The sequence below is a fragment of the Athalia rosae genome, chromosome 6 (assembly GCF_917208135.1).
Source record: "Athalia rosae chromosome 6, iyAthRosa1.1, whole genome shotgun sequence".
NCBI classification, from domain to species: Eukaryota; Metazoa; Arthropoda; class Insecta; order Hymenoptera; family Athaliidae; genus Athalia; species Athalia rosae.
The window spans coordinates 9,817,609-9,840,746 of record NC_064031.1 but is presented as its reverse complement, the minus strand read 5'-3'; the positions used below and the strand labels follow the sequence as shown (position 1 = coordinate 9,840,746).

The window sequence follows — 23,138 nt, the reverse complement described above, 5'->3', positions numbered from 1 at the left end:
TTGATATTTTTCTCCCCTCGAACACACGATAAACTGCGAATATACAATAAGGTGAAAAAAAAATGATCAACGAACAATAGCAAAACGTTGTAAGACTCGACGCGGAAGTTTTTACTGCCGAGACCGATAAGAGGAAAAAATCCTTGCTCATCATCGATCGGCGCGCGAGCGAGCGCGCGACCTTCGACGTCGGTATACGGATAAGATAATTAGTACCTTGAACGCGATTAGCCGTACAACGTATTTGTGCGCGTATCTTTACATACGTGATCTACGGGCTGCGTAGAGAAACTTTATCGGTCGAGGTAAAACAACCTTCGTGGGAGTGCTTTATTTCCCGAACACGTCGGTGGCTTCCTTTTTTCGAACGAGCTAATTTCTTTTCCCACACACATACTCTGTACAGCTAGGCTATGCACTCGCTCCGCGCTTTATCGAGTCTATCCCGCAGGTTTCTCCCGTTTCTTTTTCTACTCACAATCAGCGCTCTTTCGATTCGTTCGCCTGTTGCGAAGCACCTATACCCCCATCGATAGGACAACGAGGTACGTACGTACGTATTTTCAACAACGCGAGTAACTCGGATCGTTGGCTGATCGGACGATTATTTCGCGTCGAATACGAAGCGCGTACCGATGTCCTTGATAACTCGCTAACGCATCGCTGACGATACGGTGCGTTAACGGCAACGCGTAAGCGACGCAACGACGCATTGGGTATACACGCGTTACGGAGACCTCGGGCCACCACCACCTTGGCGATGCGTTGACCCCGAACCGTCGCAAACGACGAACCGGCCGGAGAGAAGAAGATTCGACGAACTCGATTGCTGCCAATTTACGTACGATTATATTATTATTACACCGAACCGGGGGGGGAGACCCGGGGTACGGAAACGGAGGGAGAGAGCCTCGACGAGAAGGAGAGAGGAGAGGAGCGGCGGCGGCGGTGGTTGTTGGAAAGTTGGCTAGAAAAGGACAGAAACTAAGTAGCGAAGGAATACGAAACGGTTTCGAAGCCGGAGGAGAGAGCCACTTCATTTCGTTAAATCTCACCCCCGTAAATTTTCTTATTCATATCTCTCCGCCCTCGAACAGTGCCTCCGAGGATATTCGCAAATAAATCCGAGTTAACATCGGCGTACGTATTTCTATTCTCGGCGAATGTTATTTGTCGTTATATTTATAACCGCGAGTCTATTCGTGCTTAAATTGAACCAATTGTATCTACATTATATACATATTGTATACCCAGCTGTAGGTACGCGTACGTTACCTATAATCTCTTATTTTCTAAAATCGTTCGACGTATAGCCGAATTATACGCCGTTACATTCAGCGATCGAAGAGAAGAATGGTTCGTTAATACGACGCGTTACCGCGATGATCTCGCGCTAATTTATAATCCGAGTTAATAAACCTGGAAAGCATCGATCACTCGTTTCCCCGGTTCGAAGGCTTACCTCGACCACGAGGTCGCTTCGTGAACCGAAACGTACGTAGCCACGGGCGATGATGATCCAGAGAGAGAATTCGAAGATTAAAAATGAAAAAAAAAGAAAGAAAAAAAACGGATTTCTTCCTCATATCCGACAACGACGTGCACACGATGCCTATGGTTTTTCGTAGCGAATAAGGTGTGGTGGTTTATGGGTACGGACGTGGACGAGGTGCAAACCTGCCCTCAAGAAGTGAACCACCTTCGCTGCCGGCACAATTACTACACCGCTGCAACCGGCCACACGACTCCTCTGCCGTATACCTAGCCGAACAACACCGCGCGCAGCACCGGTTCTACCACCTTCTTCTTTGTTTGAAAGGACCAAACGAGTGTTTGTCCGTGGCATCCATTACCTTTATATCTAATCTACGCGTGTAAACAGTGTAGATAGATATAAGAGGTGAAGAGAGAACCGGAGCCGCCGACTACGAACCGGACAGGTTTTTCAGCCAATGCCAAAGCATTCCACCAACGGCTATATATACATATATACATATATATATATCTATCCGTCCATCTATCTATACCTATATCTTTATCGCGAGCTGCACCACATGTACGAAAACAGAAAGGAAGAATTGTATAGGTATACGTGCAGCGGGGGTATAGAGATACGCGAGAACTAAACTCTGGAATTCGCCCAAACAATATCATCATCTTCGTCGCGGTCGTTCAACCGTATTCGTGACATTTCCCTTATTATTTTTCTGATGTCCGAACGAAAAAACAAAAAAAATTTTTTTTTTTTTTTTTTTTTTGTTTTTTTCAATTATTCCAATTTCACGAAACAACGAAACACGTACAAGCCGCGCGATACTCCGCGTTAATTCAATTGATCTGAAAAGAAAGGAAACTAACGGCAAAATCAAACACGGATTCTAAGTAGATAAGCTCGCGTGTACACAAAAACGCGAGATAAGAGTAAAGCACCTACATTTTTCACGTACCTACGTTTCCAACACCTCTGACACTGAACTGGTTATTCGAATATCAAAATTACGCGCACGCACACACACACGTCGTACGCGCGTACGAATCGGTAATGAGATAAGGAAAAAAAAAACAAAACAAAACAAAACAAAGAATTAGAGACCGCGAGTCAGCCGCATCGCAAACACCGCGTGCATGGTAACGACCGTACAACTGAAAAGCGTGTGTGCAGCGCGCATCGTGCGTGTACACGTATCGCACACGCACTCACATTTGTAACAACATCTGAGAAAAAAAAAAAAAAAAAAAAAAAACGCCGATAAGTCTACGTAGATAGAGATAAAAGGAGAAAGGTTGTTATAACACGTAGCGTGTATCGAGGCGCGTATAATACGTCGCAGACAAAGATGATGAGGCAACTCGCGACAGACGGTGCGTTCAAAAATCAGGGACGTTGTACCGCTACGTAGCGACTCCGAAAAGAAGCGTTGTTTCGGACGAGGCCAAGTCGAGGATTCGATTTTTTTTTTCTCTTTTTTTCAATCTCCTCTCCCGCCCGTTCCTCTTTTTACTCTCGCTTGTTTTTTATTTTTTTTTATCTCTCTCATTGTCGGTCCATCGCGTCGTCCAACTTTTCAACGCTGCTATGCAGCACGCGAAACGAGCCGTCCGTCATCGAGCAGTTTACGGAGAAAAAGTATTAAAAAAAAAAAAAAAAAATTATTCGAGATTCATAGCGACGCGAGGGGAATTTTTTTTCTTTTTTTTTATCGTCCTCAAGTACTGATAAAAAGAACAATCACTTCAGGAGATGATTTTTCATTCTTTGCAGTGTTTCACCGATTCTATGTAAAGACTCGAGAATTTTTCTTTGATTTTTTTTTTAATTTTTTTTTTGATTTATGCGGTACGTCGAGAACTAAATGTAAATGGTGAGCAAATTCGTTCGGGTTTGCAAGTAGGTACGCGTCGTTCCGGACGCGAGGATATATCGATTCGTAAGACTCTGCGGGCCTTTCACTTCCGGTTACTCAACAATTTCTTAGTACATCGGATACGCGAAGAATGGTTGTAAAATATTTATCTTCGTAGGAAATCTCCCACGCCTGAAAAGCGTTACACATGTGTACGGTACACAGTGTACACGGCTGTACGTACATACGTCTATACTCGTCGCCCAGAGAAATAGTTTGATGAGAGAGTAAAGAAGAAAAAAAACGAGGAAAATAACAATAATAATAATAGAGGTAAAGATAAATCAGCGGGCGAAGAAAAAGCGAAGATAAACTTTTCTATTTTCGGAAAAACTCTTCGTCAAGTCATCGACCGAAATTCGTATGCACGCAACCTCCTTCTATTTATTGCTACAACGATGAATGAACGGTTGAAAATACACATTGGCTAGAAAAAAAGTAGGTCATTATAACAGTGGTCTGATGAATCGAGGATAGAAAAAAATTAGAAAAATAAATAGGGGTAGGTGAGTACGACGTATAGCAATTAGAGATTTATAATACCTATGGATTAGGTATTAATTATATTTAATCACGGGGGATAAGACATCGAAAGAAGCTACCCCGTGTGGGTGGCGCGCGATATCGGAGAGAACGTGTTCGATATTATTCGTCGAGGTAATTTAATCCTTTGATTCGCATTGTGAAAATTTGAAAGACTTGTACGGAAAATGTATCGAGCCGTACAGCGAAGCGCAAACATGAAAATTTTTCAAATTCTATATTTAAAGCCGGGGTTAGAAGTTTCGTCGACGAATATTTCGCTTAACAACGAGAGTATATACCGCGGGAGAGCGAAATGAGACGAAAAAATGAATGAATTGAACAAAGACCTCCCAGAGAGAGATTATTATAAAATGTAATTGTGAGAAGATTTATTAATAGACTGGACGAATTAACGGAATATATTTCTGGAGGAAAGGAAGAAACATTTCAACCAACTGAGAGAACGAAAAGAAAAAAAAGAAAGAAAAAGTGATTCGAGGGTGAACCGGGATGAAAATAGAGACGTATAATATACGAACGTCGTTACAGCGCATTTTCATTGCAAAGTCAAAGCGAATAATTACGGTATAGCGTTAATTGGGTACGTCGACGAGTACAGTGGTCCGAGAGTCTCTTGATCAGCGGAGCTCACGTTGGTCTGGTACGCTTGTATGTGTCATTCGCGGTATAATATCCGATGTGAATAAGTCGACGAGAAGAGGAAGAAGTAGATTGTGGAAGCAGAAGCAGAAGCGGTGCCCGCCGCAGCCCGCGCGGTCGTTTGATCTAAATTTTTGTTACGTAACGAGTCGTCGTAGTCGCGAGTTAAGGATATTATAACCCGGACAACGACGAAGAGGATTATAGGCATGGAAGAAAAAGGCAAACGAAGCGTACACCGGTCTCTCGGTACCGAAAGAAACATCGAGGCGTGTGATTATTTGGTACGACGAAGACTGTCAAATGACGAAATTCGAACGCGATGTAGAAAAATTTGAAAAACACCGCGGCTGCTGTCCTTTCGCTCGTGAGAATTTTCCAAGTTTTCAAAAAAATAAAAAAATAAAATGAAAAAAAAAAAAACCTTTTTTTATCTACCGTCGTAAAATTTTACCCTCGAAGGATCGCATGACGACTGCCATAAATGTTTTACGATCATCGGCGATTGTCTCCTCGAAAATATGGGAAAGGTAGAAAAAAAAATTAACCGAAAACTGTACAAAGCGATAAACAAGGTGAATAATGAGAGCCTTATTTTCGACCCCGTTTTCGTGCCCGTATACTCGTTCCGTCCGAACGACGAACCCTAATCCGTGGTAGAAAAACGAGAGAAACTCCCCCATCGGCTTCTCTAGCCGGGGTCTATTGTGCGAGGTTAAATAAAGGGATCTATATACGGCCCTTCTCTTTCACCTTCCACCTTCCACCGTCCTTCCTCCTCCTCTCTCTCTCTCTCTCGTTCTCGCCCCGTCTCTATATACCTTCCGAATTTTTTCGGTTAGCGTCAGACGACGCTGTTGTTACACGCGCACAATTTTTCGCGAGTTTCGGGTGGTGAAGCGCGTCGCGGTTAAGAGGGGACGAAGAAAACGACAACTGTATTTACGTTATACGTATAGCCCGTGCGCGACGAATAAACACGGCCAAGACCGAAGGGGGGGAGGAGGAGGAGAGAATCCCTCTCCCCGACTTCCCGCGGGAACAAAAGCTCGAAGAATGGACCGCATTGTCGCGCGGCGCACCCAACGTTTTCTCCTTGTCAACCGCGAAAACCGGCATCTTTTCGCCTCTCCTTTTTTTTTTTTTCCACCGGCTCATCTCATCTCATCTCATCTCCACGTTGTATAATAATACAAACGGCGAGTCGCGTAACGTTCGCACGCCGCGCGCTGAAAACCATACACCGGAATCGAGTCTCTGGCGAATTTTCATTTAACAATCTTGAAAAAATTCCGTCGGTGTGCTGAAAAAAAAAAAAAAAAAAAAAAAATTAAAAAAATTGTGCGCAATCCTTTGTGTATCCGTGTAGGAGGCCGCTGGATCCCCTGCGCCGTGTGCGGTACACAAGCGAAAGTAATACGAATGTGCGCCCGGCGTAATTCACCGATGTTCCGGACAGTTTGACGGTTTGTTAATCTCCTGCAGTGTACACAGACGGTGACGGTGAAGAACCCATTTTCCCTACCCCCTAGCCGCCCCCGCCAACGGACGAAGCAGCGAACGTTTCCACTCGATATTCCCGTCCTTTGCCTTCTCTTCCTGCCCTTCGCTTCCGCACTCCAGTGTGCGCGAAACGCGTTACACGATTCCGCACTTGATATATTGTGACGGATAACCCGCCCCGTAGCGCAAACGTTTCGGTACTCGCGAAAAATGGAAGACGAGAAAAGGGAGGAGGAGAACGGGGGCGCGCGACAAGCTCGATTCGATGATTAGGAGTCCCGCGAATTTCTTACGAGTTCGAGGTGGAAGGAAACGCGCGTCCGTACCGCAATTGGATAAAAATAAATAGATCTACATATGCATACATCGATTCGCGTTGTCGGTCGTAGCGAGAAAGTTTGTCGGTTCCACACAACTTCCGTCGCCCCGTGTCGCCCGGATTATTAAACGGGTAAGCGTACGCTGCTCACCTACGCGAGAGCACGTGACGATAACGAGATTAGCTGTATAAATATAGAGTCTATCTCGTTAATCCTACGGCGGAAGATCATAATTGCGTGAGAAATATATATCGGGGGATAGAAATTCCTCCTGTATGTTATAACGGAGTGTTTCTTGTTTTTTCTTTTGCCAGCTCGAAAATAACGTGAGGAAAGAATGAATCAAAATTGTATGCAGATGCGGAGCGCGAATACCTGTTGTGTGTACAAGAGTTGAATAAAAGTAGACCGCGGGCAATCCGGAGCAACGTGGATATCGATTTATCGAAGGACGCTTTTTCTTCTTCTTTTTCATTCTTTACTTTTTTTCCCTAGTCCTTTCCTTTCCGCCGAGGCATACACACCCCCCCGATGGCCCGCAGTGTTTCGGTGTGGCTCCTCCTTACCCTCGCAACCTAGAGAGCGAGCGACCTTTCGAATAAACTTTACGACCGGGGCTCTCACTGACGGGAGGAAAGGAAAGGAGAGACAAAAAGAGAATGGAAAGAAAGGAGAGGAAAGGCAGAGCCGGGCAGCCGCCCGACCCCGAGACCCTCTTAACAACGTCTTTTATTAAAAAGTTAAGACTCAATACGAGTCATCAGCGCGTAACGCGATTCTAAAAACCGAAAATTGCACCCCCGACTACCGTACACAGGGAGGCTACGGGAGCACCCGTCAAGTATAAAACCGCGCAAGTGGAATTTCACTTGAAAAATTTTCACAAACAATCCACCGTTGAAAGGGAGCCCGCGAGGAGTTCGTTTAACGAAAGAAGAAGAAAGAGAGAAAAAAAAAAAAGAAAACTGAAAAAAGAAGTGAAAAAAGAACGCAGCTAGATCGTCGTTCGAAGACTCGACCGAACGGGGTAAAATTTCTCGAGCCAACTTATATGTATAGGTATACGAAGGGATAATGGTACAGGTCGCGGTAATCCTCAGTTTCGTAATATAACGAAGGAACGAAAGATCGCGGCCGTGCGCGCGCGCGCTCTCTCGTACAGAGTTAATCAATCTCCGCGGATTAAGGCTGAAACCCCCCCCCCCCCCCCTGGTACCTCGGAGATCAACGATAACTCGTTAAACGTGTCGCCGATTTCACTCCGATACGCGTACACATCGATGGAACAAAATGCGCGAGTTCCGTCGGACCGCGTTCATTCTGCGATCGTCTTCCAAGAGGCGAACAAAAAACTAAAAAAAAAAAAAAAAAAAAACCAATAAAAACGTAGGTAAAGAAAAATATAAATGAATCGAACGGAGAGGAGATGAACAAAAAAAAAGAAAAAAAAAGTCTTCAGCCGCATACAAATGGCGTATTAAATCAAGAGGTGTTTCGGGTTATTTGCTCGAACAGGTCTCGGGGCAGGTCGTTGGGATTCCCTATATAATAATAATAATACTTCTCTATCCCCGCGGTAGACTTCTCCGGGCAGAAGGTGCCGCCTTCGGTCGAGAGATGAAGGTAGTTTCAGGGCTGCTGCCGCGGTGAGCGGGTGTTCGAGCAACGGCAACACGGCTAGAGGAGTCGGGGGGGACGAAACAACCAACCCCTAAAGCCGTCCCATAAAGGTCGGAACCGTGGAATCCCGTGTCCGAGAGAAGCAACCTCCGGAGAGTAGAAGGGGGGGGGGGGGGGGGGGGGGGGAAGAGGACACATACCGACCGTCCGTATAACCTACGTACGCTGGGATCCGAGCGAACGACGAAGAACGCGGACAGCATCCCTATACGACGTATGGTATACAAGAGAGACATACCGCGCACGCGGAACGCACGAGTGACGAATTTTTATCTTCCTCCTTTTCTTCCTCGAACTGTTATCCTTTTGTTTTTTTTTCGCGTTCGTAACTTTTTTACAATTTTTCAGAGAACGTTGCGTAGCGCTTCCGCAGCGGGTTCTCCCGAAGGGGGATGGATCTTGCGAACTGCGGAGAAAACTTGGCTTTTTTTTTGAAAATATGTCCCGCGCAAGTGCGTTACGTACATATACGTACACAACTTCATTTTTAGTCCTTCGCATTTTTTTCAATCATCTGAGGAATTTCACCGTCAATGATGACTTGAGAGTTTTTTTTTTTTTTTTTTTATTTTTTTTTTTCATACCACCGCGACGATTCGCGTATTCATATGTGTATACGTGACACGCGGTAGGTAAATATATAACACACATACCTAGGTACATATATTTAGAACACGCGTCGCGAGGAGTTGCGACCTTTTCAGCTGTTCAGTTGGCCTGATGTCAAAAGAAAATTTAGAACCTGCATCACGAACGAACGAACGAACGAACCAACGAAAATAGGGGGGGAAGAGGAGGTGAAAGAAACGGGGGAAAATCTTTAAAGACACTGAACTTTGTCAGACGAAGATCCAAAAATTCTCCGGATCCTCAGGGGGGCGCGTGTTTCGATGAAATCTCGAACAAAGAACGGACAAACCTGCGCGAGGGGTCGATAAATAGATGGGTGAAAAAAAAAAAAAAAACGCCACCCGACGACGAATTCACCGGTTCACTTTTTCCCATTCGAATTTTTACGTCAGCGGAGGTACAATGTAGGAGAGGAACGAACGCCACGAGATCTAGGAACGGTTCGATAAAACGAGACTGCGGAGCCTGGAGTCTGAGACAATTCCGATGCGTAACACGTTCGTCCTTATCTCGGTAATTCCAGTTTGGTCTCCGGAGTGTTGCGCGGCGGACACACACGTCCGACGTACACGTGTCACCGTGTGCGCGTGTTATTCGCCAGCGTGTGCGAACGAGAGAAGAACGCGGAGGCGAAGTATAGAAAATAATGAAAAATGAAAAAAAAAAAAAAACAAATAGAAAAAAATAGAAAAAAAAGATACCACCGCGACGACGCCGAGTTATGATACCCCGACTGCACAAGCGTGTCGCCTATACCAATACGAGGTGCATGTGAAAACCTGCGAGAGCGTCGTCGGTGTTGGTAGAAAAATTTTGTCGCCGAAGTTGGTACGCGTTCGCGTCGGTCGTACGGTATTATATGCACGAAAGTCAATTTCTATTCTATCGAGTAATCGAGTCCGACGATTCTCGCACTTCAAGGTTTTCCGATACCGGCTTCGGGAAAATTTCTCCTGGAATGCCGTGTACGCGTTCCACGTCGGAAGTTCTCGTAAAACATTTTCGATAAATATAAAACGCGATAGATAAGAAGGTGGGACGCCGCGACGTGGAAATATAAAGGTGAAAAAAAAGAACCAATTTCTGCGTCACGGTTCTTCCGTCGGAGTTACAAATGAATGTTTATCGGGGCGATGTGGGTCAAAGAAAGAAAGAAAGAAGAGGGAGAGGAAAAAAGAGACGGTGTGACCTGGATTCGAATCAGGCTTCGGAAACACGTATTAAGAGTATAACTTCTCGAGGAACGCGAACCAAAGAAATGACGAGCTGTAGTACGAGAAGTTAGCGGAAGAGATCTGAAATCGATGATCGTCGGAGTTCGTAGCGCGAACACCCCGACCTACGCGCGCTTATACATATATTTTTCTGGCTTTCACCGATCGCTCGTAACAACGAGAATAGAAGAAGTTGCGAAGCGGCGTACTTTTTGACCACTTCTTTTTTTTTTGCCGTACCCTTCATTTCGACGAGTCGGGCGTAAAATCGCGCGTTTATTTTGAATCGTGAAAATCGAAGAAGCGCAAGATGGAATTTCGTGCCGCCGGTAACGAGCTAATCCCAAGTTTCGAGTATAACAATTACGAGGAAACAATTTACGCCATACTCGAGAAATCCTCTCTCTCTCCTACCGTTCGAAGATACGAGGGACCACCAGCGCCGACCCACCCTACTACTACCCTCGCTAGTGTGCGAGCGGCAACCACTTCCTCCGATGCAACGGGTCCTCTTCGCTCCGAAGCCAGAACCTGAAATCTCCGTTGGAGTTTCTGCGAACGCAACAGTACCTTATAATACCTCATCCACGCTTTCAGAGTTTCGCGATTCGAATCCACGACGATCGAAACAAAAGCTCGCTCCGTTGAAAATCCAGAGAGTAATTCGCACGATAAATAATCCCGAATCGTTCCGGCGCCTACGCAAAGAAAAAACAATGTCCGCAAACATATTACGACGGAATAAAGATTCTCCGGTATATTACGTCACCCTTAGACGGATAATACGACCCGGAATACGTCTCCGCAGAGCCTCTGTCGAGAATAACTCAGAGTTAAGGTTAGGGTTAGAAGGAGAGCGGGCGAGGGTTCGGGTCTGGAATCAGGGGTGGAAGGCCGCGAGGGTATACGGAGACAGAGAGAGAGAGGGAGAAAAAGAGAAAAAGAGAAAAGGAGAAAAAGAGAGAGGGCAGCGGAGCCCTTGGCCCGACTCGGTCATCTTGGGTCGCGCCAAGGATTTCGAGGGTCGTAGACGTTCTTTGTTACACTACAGCTGTGGGTCGGTGGGTGCGGGGGCGGAGGCGGGGGATGTATAGGTTAGACGGGATCCACCGACTGTGGAGTGACGCATTTCAACGGAGGGGGGTGGTGGGGAAAAAAGGCGGGCATAAATATCCCGCTCGTTAAATTGCTCGCCAATTACACCCCGATCTTTGAAAGCGCACACGATTAGCAAGGTATACGTAAAAAAAAAAAAAAAAAACACCGAGCGCGAGTTTATATCAGTCAGAAAATTTGTTGGTAAATTAGTTCTACGATAATAACGAGCGAATGAATGAACGAATAATAAATAAACAGGGGATTCGATTCGAGCAGATTGTTGTTATAGTATAGATTACTCGCGATGATTGAATCGACGATATTCGTCCGTATCTCGAATCTCCTTTTCACCAAATTGCCGACGCTCACGTGTACGCGGACACATGGCCGTTGCGGCAACGAGAGAAGGATATTTGACAGACGCCTTCGCCATCCTCTGCTTAGAGTACGTAAATTTCCTTTCCTTTTTTTTTTGTTTCCTTCTTTCTTTTCTTTCCTTTTTTTTCATCGCGGCTGTTTATCTCTCTATACACGCGCTAGTAAGGTAAATGTAAAGTTCGTTCTCCTCTCTAACGACAGCGGTAACCAACCGCCGAGGGCACCTCTGCCCAGAAAAAAAGCTGTCCAGGGGGTTGAAAGGCAGGCGCGGGGGGGAAGGAATAATAATAAAATGCGGTTAACCCCTCGAAAAAATTGCGGAAAAATATGATACCGTGTTAAAAAGGCAAAGTAAAAAGGAAATGGGGATAGAAAGAACGGAGAAAAAAAAAAAAAGAAGAAAAAAATCACCCAACAGAAAATATAACGTGCACGTTGGTTGTACTTCTGTCCGAAGAAAATAAAAGGAGAGCAGAGGCAAAAACGAAAACGCCGAAGAGAAAAAAAAAACAAAGCACTCTTAGCGTAATCGCGAGCGTTGGTCGATTATTATATTTTTCAACGTTGAAAATCGATGCGATAAGAAATGTGGGTGAGCGCGACGTCGACGTCGACGAGGACGAGAACGCGAGGACGACGGGGCTCCTGCGCCGTACGCGCGCAACAACGACGTCAACGTTACAATATGAGATCCGTTAAATATTTAGATATGTAAATTGATTTTGAAGCACGTCGAAACTTCGGCGTTTCGTGGGATGCAGCTGCAAGAGACAAGGATCGAGCGAGCTGCGAGGCCCTTGGCTGAATGACGCAATCGTCATCCGGCACGTGCTCGTGTAGGTGCGCGCCTGTATTCTCGCCGCGTATGGTATACGTGCGTTTACGTACATCCAACTATGTGCACATATATATTTACGTCGTATATGTATATCTGTCGCCGGTGCCGCGGTGAATCTCGAGACGTCCGGACTAGCATCGGAACGGACGTAACGCGGTCTAACGTAATGACTTTATTCGATAAGAATAAAATTGCGAATTACTGAAAATCGTCCTTAGTCACGATTGGTTCTTCTATTTTTCTCTCTCTCCTCTCCTACGACCTCGTACCCCAAATCAACGGAAGCAACGATATACGTGTACAGCGAGTGATTTTTCACCGAGCGAATCCGTCTCGAAATACCTTCGTAAATTACACGTTGTGTATATTATACATATATTCCTACCGGCAAAATGGAAAGAATTTTTTCACACCCTAAACGGAGAGAGAAATCGCAGTGCAGACTCTACGAAGCGCACTAGAAAATCTTACCCAACCATCAATCGAAGAAGCTATACTTTCTCGCTCTCGCGCGATCTGCCGGCTGTTAACAGACCGATAAAAAAAAAAGTCGAGATCTGGACGTGGAGAGAAAAATAAAAAAATAGAAATAAGAAAAAGCGAAGGGAATGGAAAGATTTCTTTGACGTATTTTGCAAAGTTTTCGGCAGACGTTTAGAGAACGTGGTTTTCTTTGGTGGTGGTGGTGGTGGCGGACAGGTAAGTAGTCGAAAGTTTCGCGTATCGTTGCGAAGTATAGGTAGGTAGGTAGGTAGGTAGGTAAGTTGGTAGGTAGGTGGGTAGGCAGAGGTACACACAGCCGGTGTACGAGTGGTGACGGACTTTGACGCGAAAAGAAATACGAACTCGAATACAGCGTGACCCACTTTTCTATCCACGGTCGTCGCAAAAACCGGATATGTTAATATCTGATCCTCGTCGACGTCGTCGTTGTCGTCATTAATTAAGGAGCCTCGAACGGCGATCATATACGAATTCGGTGCGAAATCCATCCGAAATAGAATTCCGGAATTCTCAATTCGAAGGTGCGTCAAACGAGGATAACAAACGCCGTCGCTGTGTAACGAAAACCAGATCGATCGATCGTTATACCTGTACAGAACTCCTTGCCCGCCACTTCGTACAGTTTTTGGAAAGAGACCACGAAAACCTGAATTCTATGCGTTCGCCTATTCCTCGTCTGTTCTATACCCATTTCTTTTACTTTTTTTATTTTTTTGTTGCTCAAACACGTACGTTACACATCACATATTCATAGCTCCGCTCGGCTGCTTTCTAAGAATGAATTTACGCCGCTGCGTGTCGGGCCATTCGTCGCTTATACATATACACATATATACAATGTACCGAAAAATAGTTTCACTCAATTGCTAGAAAGTCGTTCCCCACATAGTTTTTATAAATTCACAGCAAACGAAAACTATACCGATGTATGATATCGTAAGTGTAAAACTAACATCCATGTCTTTGAACGATAAGTAATAAACCTGGATGGGAGGGGGGAGCGATCAATTTCTATACGTTGATCGTGGCAACGAATTTTCGTGTCGTGAAAATAAAAATTGATAGACGGAAAAAAACAAAAGAAAAAAAAAAAATCCCTTGATCGATTTTCACAGTGTTGTCCGCGGTTACCCGCGGGTAGAGGTATAATAGCGATCGTCGATTCTCCGTTCGTGATTTTATATAGTATATGTACAGGGTACACCGTAACGCGAACGTAAATTTATCACGCCATTGTTCGACACAGACAGATATGAAAAAAAAACAAAAAAAAAAATGTAAATAAAATAAATAAATAGGGATCATCGATATATACGCGTACATTATATGTATATCTGATATCTTTCGAACTCGCCCCGGTGTGATATACATATCGTACACGGACCTATAATATTGATGAATGAATGTTTGACAGCCACTAATTTTATCGTCGCTCGCGGGTTTTTTCGATTCCGCGGCAGCCCGAATAAATTCATGAATAAGCGATATAGAGCGAAGTACGGATCCCCCCCCCCCCCCCCCCCCCCCCGTATATCTGCCCCGGAGATATTAAGGGGAAATTCAGAGATGAAAAAAGAATCTACAGACAAAAATAAAAAATAAATCCCAACGGCGAATCCTCTTCAAGCGGTTGGAGAAGAAAAAAAAAAAAAAAATGAGAAAAAATGAGAAAAATGCCGAGCTGATCCCGTGTATCGGCGTTCGGGAATTTTCATCTCGCTCGCACAAATTGTTTAAAAGGGAGCAACGAAGCATAACATTTCGCGGGCGATGGAGTTAAAAATTAAGGGATAAGTGAATGAAGAAAAATTAGATGAGATAAACTAACGGAGAAGAAGTAAAAAAAAACTGGGAGTAAACCAAAAGTTGTATGTACATACTTGACGTGTGCGATGAGAAAAGAACAATACGTCAGCGGGAGAGACCCGTTAGAATGAGAAAAGGGGTGAACGAACGAACGAACGAACGAACGAACGAACGAACGAACGAACGACGAACGGCGGTGGCGTTGGAGACGGCGTAGGTATCGGAATATATACGAAGGCGAGAGGAGGTGTATAGGGTTAGCGTACGTGTGTATCGCAAAAACTCATCCTGCAGCAAAAGCAGCAGCGCGGCGGCAGCAGCGGCAGCAGCAGCAGCTTTCCAGAGGCCGAGCTTGGCCACTATACGGTGTGTGTGGAAAGAAGAGGGTATTTTTATTCCTACGTCGCGAAGCTAAAACCCTATAAAAGCTGTCATAAAAATAACAACCGAGCCTGAATTAAAACGGCGTGCAGTTCAGCCCGACATTAAACTATTAAAGTAACTCGTTAAATCCGGCTAAACGATCCTGCAGGATTAAACGAAGGATTCCTGAAACGGTTCGCGAGGTTCGTTGATACGACGTACAATCTATAATTGTCGTCGGGATTGCTTGGGTAGCGAAAAAAAAATTTCAAACTACACTTGCGCAACAATTGTTGACGTCGAGTACGGCACGCACAACGCGACGCACAGATTCGCATGTACGCGGAACAATCGTATTTTGCGTACATGCGAAAGGCGAAGGACGAAAATAAAGAAAATAAAAAAAAAAAAAAAACCCCCGTCAACGAAAACGAAATATCGCGCGAACCCGTGTAATTATACATATGTACCGGCGACAATTGGTATGCGGATAAACCGTGTAATTATCGTGTGTCAGTCGTAAGGCTAATACCGCACAAATCCTTTTAGTCGCGAGGGACGTACGGTATAGTCGAAAATTGTGTTTGTCAAGAGGTGAACCGTACCGCGTACGCAGGTATGGTAGGTAGGTAGGTAGGAAGGTAGGTAGGTAGGTAGGTAGGTAGGTAGACGGATAGATGTAAGGGGTGGGTAACTAACGACGTAGCGTTGGTATTTATACATAAAGTTTGTAGAGCAAAGATTGAAGCAGTTAATTAAAATAAGTTAGTAATTCGCAAGTTTATGGTAGTTGTTGCAACAAACATCATGTCGAGTCTTGTTTTACTCCACGACCGACGAGAACGGTCTCTAGACTCACGTTGGTCGGTGCACCGGTAGTCTGCACACAAGATAGTTATAACGTAGCGTACGTAGCGTACCTATACGCCGAGATCCTCCCCCGCCTGGTTCTCGCCGTCGGCGAAGAGGTGAATCGAGAAACACCGTCGCGCCACCCGCAACGGCAGAAACACAGCGTAAAAGCAGCAGCGGCAGCGGCAACGGTATAACACGGCAACTTATTCGCCTACCGCAAACACCGTCAAACAAAATGAGGTTACTGGAACAACCTGCGATTAATTTCCCTGCAAATAGGCGCGCGCGCGCGCGCGACATAAAACACCACCGTTATTATCGCCGCAGTTTACCGCTCCTCCCCTCCCCCTCCCCTCCCCCCCCTCCCGCGATACACGGATGACCAAAGGTCCGAAGTAACCGGAGAAAACGTACGAGATAGACGCGTAATAATTAATTCCGCGTAAAACCGTCCGCGCGAAAAAGCGAACGTATTCGCGTGTGGATTCGGATCAATCGGGATTACGACAACGACGACGACGACGAGAAGGAATCTTTCGACAAACCCCTTGGCGACGTCCGAAGATTTTACAGAGAACGGGTGAATCATTTCGTGACTCACTCCGCACATATTTGTACCATCGTCGCGAGTAAACGATGATCCGCGGAAAGATCATCGCCGAATTAACGTTTGTTTTCTCGTTTTGTTTGTTTGTTTCTGTTTTTTTATTTTTTACCAGAAAATTTCGCAAACTTCGAGAAGATCTGCGAAAGAGAACGATGACAATCGTTCGACATCGAGTCACGTGCTAGCGAGTCGAGAAATTTTTTCATCTATAATTTGTCCTTGCGTCAAGTGCACGCGCCGTTACAACATTACCGTCGTATCGGTGTGCACGGTGTCGTTCAAATGTCAATGGAGTTTATCACCGCCTACGTTCTCCGAGCGAATCGACGTGCATCGGTGAAAATAACACCGACGATCATTTTGGACGAGGGTCACTTTTTCCGATGACAATTATTTTTTTTCTGAAAGGGAGAAACGGATCGGAGGTGGGAGGGGGGGGGGGGGGGAGGGATATGAATTCGAAAATAAAATCCGTTCGCGTTAAAGTGAATTTTTGCAGTAAAATGAAATTGTTGCAGCGGAAGTCGGGGCGAGTTGGGTAAAATTTATCGTCGACGAACGTCGGTGCGGGTCGGCTGCTTTTGGTGGATAAGCCAAGGTGAACCCGCTAGTTGCGAGAGGAGATAAATAGTTTTCAGGCTACTTACATAAACAACATCCAGAGTAAGCTGTCCAATGGCAATGTAACGGTATATCCAATATAATCCAAAGTAAAACGGGCACTTGTCACTTTTACCAATAACCATACGATGCGATATCGTCGTGTCGACGCGGTTTTTTTTTATCTTTCTTTCTTTCTTTTTTTTCAAAAACTTTCACAAAAAATAAACCTTCACCACTTATTCGTTAACTGATTCATTCGATAAAAACTTAATGCTAATAGCAGATTATTCGAAAACTCCGTGGCTAGCGGACGTACTTTTTATCCCTCGTACGAAACGCGATACACGTCGATTCACCGACGACGAAAACGATGATTTTTAACATCGAGAATGAAAAAAAAAAAACACTTGTCACAAACGACGAACGACGGCGATCACACGATGGCGAGACTGACTATACGTTGAACAATTCTTATCTAGAAGTATTTGGCACAGCCATTTCGCACTGGTAGATACGGACCATCGACCACTCTCGTATTATTTTTCAACAAAGGGATAAAAATTTTACACATACATTCTTTTCTTTCGAAAACTTTTAGAACGACACAAAATTCTTTTTAATGCGTACGTGCGCGAACATTTTCATGTTTGTTTTTTTTTTTTTGTTATTTTTATTTTTTGTTTTGGTTTTTTTTTCACTTCACTTTTTTCGTTTCTCTCATCCAAAGTTCACTCGTTATCTCCGTACGTATCCAGATTTACTTAGCGAACAGACGTGAGCGAACGCACTCGTCTTGAGACGTTCACATTTTTTTTTATTAATTTCTCATCATCGATAATTATTTCGCGTTCGTATCGCCACTATAAACAAAAGATATTATCGATTTCCACTCGAATTCCGAGCGAACGGGGTAATCGATGACATGAGAAGAAAATTTCTCGAAGAAAAAATTTTTTTTTTTTTTTTTTTTTCTCTTCTCAAATCGAGCGGAAGGAGAAGAACAAGATAAAACAACGAGAATTAATAGGAGCTCGACTACCGCCGCGACTACGAGCGATCTACTGGCGAGAGTTACGTAAAACTTGCGACTACCGACGGGCTCGAACTAGGCCGAGTGCACCACCAGGCTACGGTACTAGTGTCGGTGTGTTTATTGCACGTATATTCGTGTTCGTTTTACGTATATTTATATCGCGACGGGTTACGCGTGTAGTTGTGCTGAAAAACTCGGCGTCAAGGACAAACCGGGGATCCTAATCCGTTCTGGTATTAGAAATAGGTTAGGTGGTGGCATTCGCGCACGGTGAAACCATCGGTGAAATATTTTTTTTACTCGCTCGATGACGGCGAGTTTCGCACCGTTTCGGAGTATCCGAAAAATATATATATTGCGTAATCCGGATCCGGTGTCGCGAAGGTGACGCGTAAACAACGGGAGTAAGGTAAATAATCCACCTAGTATTCTTTGTGATCACCTCTCGCACTTGACGTTAAGAATAAACGTCGTTGCACAATCGTCGAACTCGCTATTCCCACTCCGTAGAGATAACGATGCGCGTGGAAAAACGGGAGGGGTTAAAAATACGTGCGAAAACGACTACTGAGGGGTGAAATTACACCGATTCACTCCTCGGTCGGCGATGCTAACGAAAACAATACGTTCAACCTTTTCTCGTTTCACGTCGATAACATACGACCACGATATCTGTAACTCGACGTCGTGTTCTCAACGCGAATGGGAACAAAAGAAAGGAAAAAAAAAAATAATAATCGAAATTTCCCCTCGATTCGGCACTCCAGAGATTATCGTCCAGTTCTCCCGAAATTCTCTCTTATCTCTCTTCCCTCTGTTTTCCTATTTTCACTTTCTTCTCTTTCACCGAACAACGCGACGCCAGTGAAACGAAGACTTTCTCGCCGACGGAATAAAACCAACTTGGGTTTCGTATTGTCGTTACTGTTGTAGTTATTTATTACGCACTGACCGCACCACTTTTAACTTTGGCAATACCGATATTCACCCGCGACAAATGGAACCGCGTAGCGGTTGGGAGGGCGGCGGCGGCGGCGACGGGGGAAAGGACAAACAACAAAACTTGACGCACCTACGGCGTGTCGACGTGAACGGGATCTTACTCCGGCGGAGATCCGACGAGAACTGAGCTCTGAGCACCGAGCGCGCGCGGCGCGAGCGGCTGATCGCCGCCGACACGGCGGGTGGGGAGGGGGCGGGGGAGCGGTGGCGAGGGGGGGGGGGGGCGACCGGCGGGCGGGTTCGGGCGGGGGGAAACTCGCGAGGGGGGCCGCGAGAGGCGCACTCGGAAACTCGGGAAGGGCCGCACCTGATTTGCTGCCACCTCACGCACACCGCTCGGCAACGGTACACGCTCGTACGTCCCATGCTGCCTGGCTATCCTACGCCGCGATACGCTTCGCGTTGCTATCCTAACCGAGAGCGTGTGGATGTTGCTCCGCTTGCGGGGAAGACGGTTCATACCAGAGCCACGAATCTACACGATTTTCTTCTTTCGAGAGCTCGCAACGCGTCGTCCTTAGCCCTCGTCGCTGCCGCCGCCGCCGCCGCCGCCGCCGCGACTGCTTGCTTCTCTTCTTTCTGTTGGTCGTCGCGACGCCTTCTCTAGTCGTCGTCGTCGTCGTCGTCGTCGTCGTACAGCGGCAGCGACTAGCCGCAGCGACTCGTCACGCACCGTTGCCAAGTCGACGAGGTAATCGGGGGGGGGGATACGTCGTCGCTCTTTGGATCCGGTGGCTACATACCTGGCGCAGAACTTGGTAGGTGCGAGGTGTTAAATCCACGTGGGATACACAAAACCGCTCTTCGTCCTCGGTGTATACGATGAAATATCCCGGGGAATTTCGGAGAAGTCGTTGAGAAATTCTGATTCGTCTCCCCGTCAAGTTATGCGCCAAATTGTATCTCTCTCTCTCTCTCTCTCTCTCTTCGTTTATTTATTTATTTATTTATTCGGTTGGCTATTCATCGGGGAGGAGTTGATTGGAGGGAAGATTGAAATTATCAATAAATTGGATTGTGTCGCGTACGCACACTTTTATTACACGCGTATCTGTAACGAAGTCCGATAGATCCGTGAGATTCGTGATTCGAGTTAAAAAAAATTCGATTCGTGTGACCTCGTTATCTCCGGAGTTAATAAAGTTTCGTCTTATTTAGAAAGAATTCAACGGTCCCGCTTCCATTCTCAACGCGCACCTCGTCGTTGCCTGTATACATATACATGTCTACCGTTAGGATATGAGGACGATGATTTTCGTGCCACTCGCACCGCGATTGCGCCGATTCTAAGGTGAATTTCTATTCGAAATTGGTCATTCGGCGAAACTCTTAATCACCGTGAGGCTACGTCGTTCGTACAAACAAGCGCGTATTTACACTACGAGAGGTCGCGTCTGCCGCGAGATAACGAGTCAGAACCACCGAAGCATTTCGGTGATTCGAAGAACGCGAGCTACGTGCGCAAAGAGAAAATAAAAAAAAACAAAAGAAAAAACAAAAAACCGGTGCAGGGATTCCTGAGATCCGACGATTTTTCTACGCGCGAAAAAGCACCGTGCGAATAACGCTGGCTCACATCGCGCGGTACTTACCTACCTATGCTCACGGAGGAACGGAAAATTAATCGGTTCGTATATTAACAATTCGACCGAGGTATACCCGAATTTTTCTACACACGTTCGAACGTCGGCCGATACCATATTTATCTCGCGAGTTTTTAATCACCGAACGTATGCAAATGGGAATAAAATCAAACGTGGCAACAACGTCGCGACCGAACGAAAGACCACGGTCGTATGTATTCGAATCGCGGTGTACGTGTACAACGAACAACAACGGTGGCGGCTTCTACACATCTCGAATAAATGAATCGCTAATTAATTATTAGCGAGAGCGGGGAAATGAAGAGGAGAGAGAGAAAGAGAGAGGGGAAAAAAAGAAACGAGGATGAGGCAAAACGACGCGTATTCGAAACCCATCCATCCATCTGGCTGTACACCTACCTATCAATCGTGTCTCTATACTACAAGCGATTTCTTTCGGCGCGGTGTTGGGAAGCGTGTATATAGCTGTTTTGCAAATCAGATTCTCCCGCACAGCGAAGGGTAGTAAAGTGTGTCTGAATTTGAACCGAGTTAGAGGATATCGCTAACTGAGAGGAATTTCCTCTCCTTTTCCGCCCGCTCTCTATCCCCGATCTTTCCACCGTCTTTCCCCCCCAGACCCCCAGACCCCCCGACCTTCCCCCCCGCCCCCCAGGGTTTCACCCTTTTCCGCGTGCCGACGAAACTCCGGGCAACGGCAACCGTGCAGCGCAAGAAATAGACGAACGAAATACCCGTCGGCGGCAACGGCACACGTTAATTAATCGTGAGGACCATTCCTAATTCATCGAGTTTGTAATCGCTGTCCTATTTATCGAGCCGTTGATTTCAAGCTTTAAACGCGAGGCGTTTCAAGCGTTGTACGAAAGCAGCCGCGCGATCGCCATTTAAATTCAAGGAATAAACGAACGATAATCTTCGATGTTTCGTTAAAAGGATATCCACCGTAACGATATGCGACTTGGAATCGCAAACTCTGTTACAAATGGATGGTATACGCGTACCTAAAACTTGACTTGTAACACTATGTAGAAACGCTATACATATGTACGATGTGTATAGTACAGGAGAGTCGATTTATACGAAGCGAAAAAGCGGGGAAAAAAAAAAAAAAAAAAATACGTGAAATTCTCGTAGAGGACAGCAGACGTAATGCGGAGCCTAGGTCAACTTTTTAACTCGTGTGACGTACGTGTGTACGTATATATGTACGCGAAATACCATCGTAGCTCGATCGAGCTCGCTGTAACAGTTTTCGGAGATCCGATGGCCGCGCAAACGCGAATTTTCATTTCTTATTTTTCACCTCGCTTCTCCCTCGACGAGTACACGTCTACGTATCCGCACCCCGTCCCCGAATAAAACTGTGACGCAAAAGCCGAACGAATCCGTGACGCAAAAGTCGAACTTTTTAAATAGCCGCTCGGGTCTGCCAACCCCCGGCTCCGAGAGAGCCGCGTCGTTTGTATTTTTTTTCTTCACACGTACGGTACGAGGGAATAGCGGAGTCCCGGTTGCACGGAAAGGGTGGTCGGTATGAGATTTGTTTCCACATTTCATCGTTCCACTTCCTCCGTTTCGCGGCGCATTTCCTTAATATCTCAAATTTTGCTAACTGGGTCACGTTGTTGCGAGTCGCGCGTACGTACCTATACCCAACCGTGTATTCCCGCGTACGTGTTACGCGTTCGTTTATCCAGCTTATTAAACTGTTGTAACGATTTCGGTATCAACAGCCGCGCGACGTACAGACGTCGTACCGCCTCGCATGGAAACTCGCCGCTGCGGACGGAGATACCCGCGGCGAAACGGAGGACTCGCTCCGGTGCGAATGGAGCTGGAAATCGATTCACGGGATCACACGTATAGAACTGCGTGACAATACCGGAGAAGTCTCGCGCGGAAAATCGGGCGATTCAACGCCGGAAATAACACCGGCGATCTGCGGGACCGCGTGGTCCGGTGTTTCGTTGATTGCACATACGTTCGATTTCTTACGTCTCTTATTCGTAACCGTAATGTAAATTCAGTCGATGGGTGCAGAGGAGGAACTGGTCGTCGGTGTTACCGTACCTCGTCGAGGAACGTCGTGTGACGAAAAATGTGAGAAAAGCCTCCGCGATTAAATGCTGAGAAACGAGACGGTGAAAAATCGCTCGTGTATATGTGTAATAGGGTACGGTACGAGTGCGCGATAATGATAATTTAATGCGAAGCTTAAAAAATATAATCTCCCCGCAAGTAATGTATGTACACAAGCGGTAGCTGGTTTGTATGTACGTACGTACGTACGTGAGATGTTTAGCGGGCTCGGGCACGGTTATATAGGTGTGTCGTAATTCTTGACTCCGAGGTTAAGCGGCTGAAGTTGCTTCGAGTAAATAAAAGTTTTCTGCGTCACTGACATCGCGTCAAGGACTTGTCAAGGGTAGGTCAGTATACTCGGGGATAAGCAATCTCGCCAGAAACTCACTCGGCTTTCGTACCGATAGTACCATATTCGTATCGTGC

At 45.8% G+C, this 23,138-nt stretch overlaps 1 protein-coding gene across 2 annotated transcripts in view; it reads right to left on the bottom strand.

The window, feature by feature from the left end:
* Positions 1–19,164, bottom strand: part of LOC105688865 (mucin-12) — a 118,261-nt gene extending 99,097 nt beyond the window's left edge. For both annotated transcript variants that reach the window (XM_048657172.1, XM_048657173.1), the window contains exon 1: positions 17,033–19,164. The gene's annotated coding sequence lies outside the window, so the exon portion shown is untranslated. The remainder of the gene's footprint in view (positions 1–17,032) is intronic.
* Positions 19,165–23,138: the final 3,974 nt, after the last annotated feature.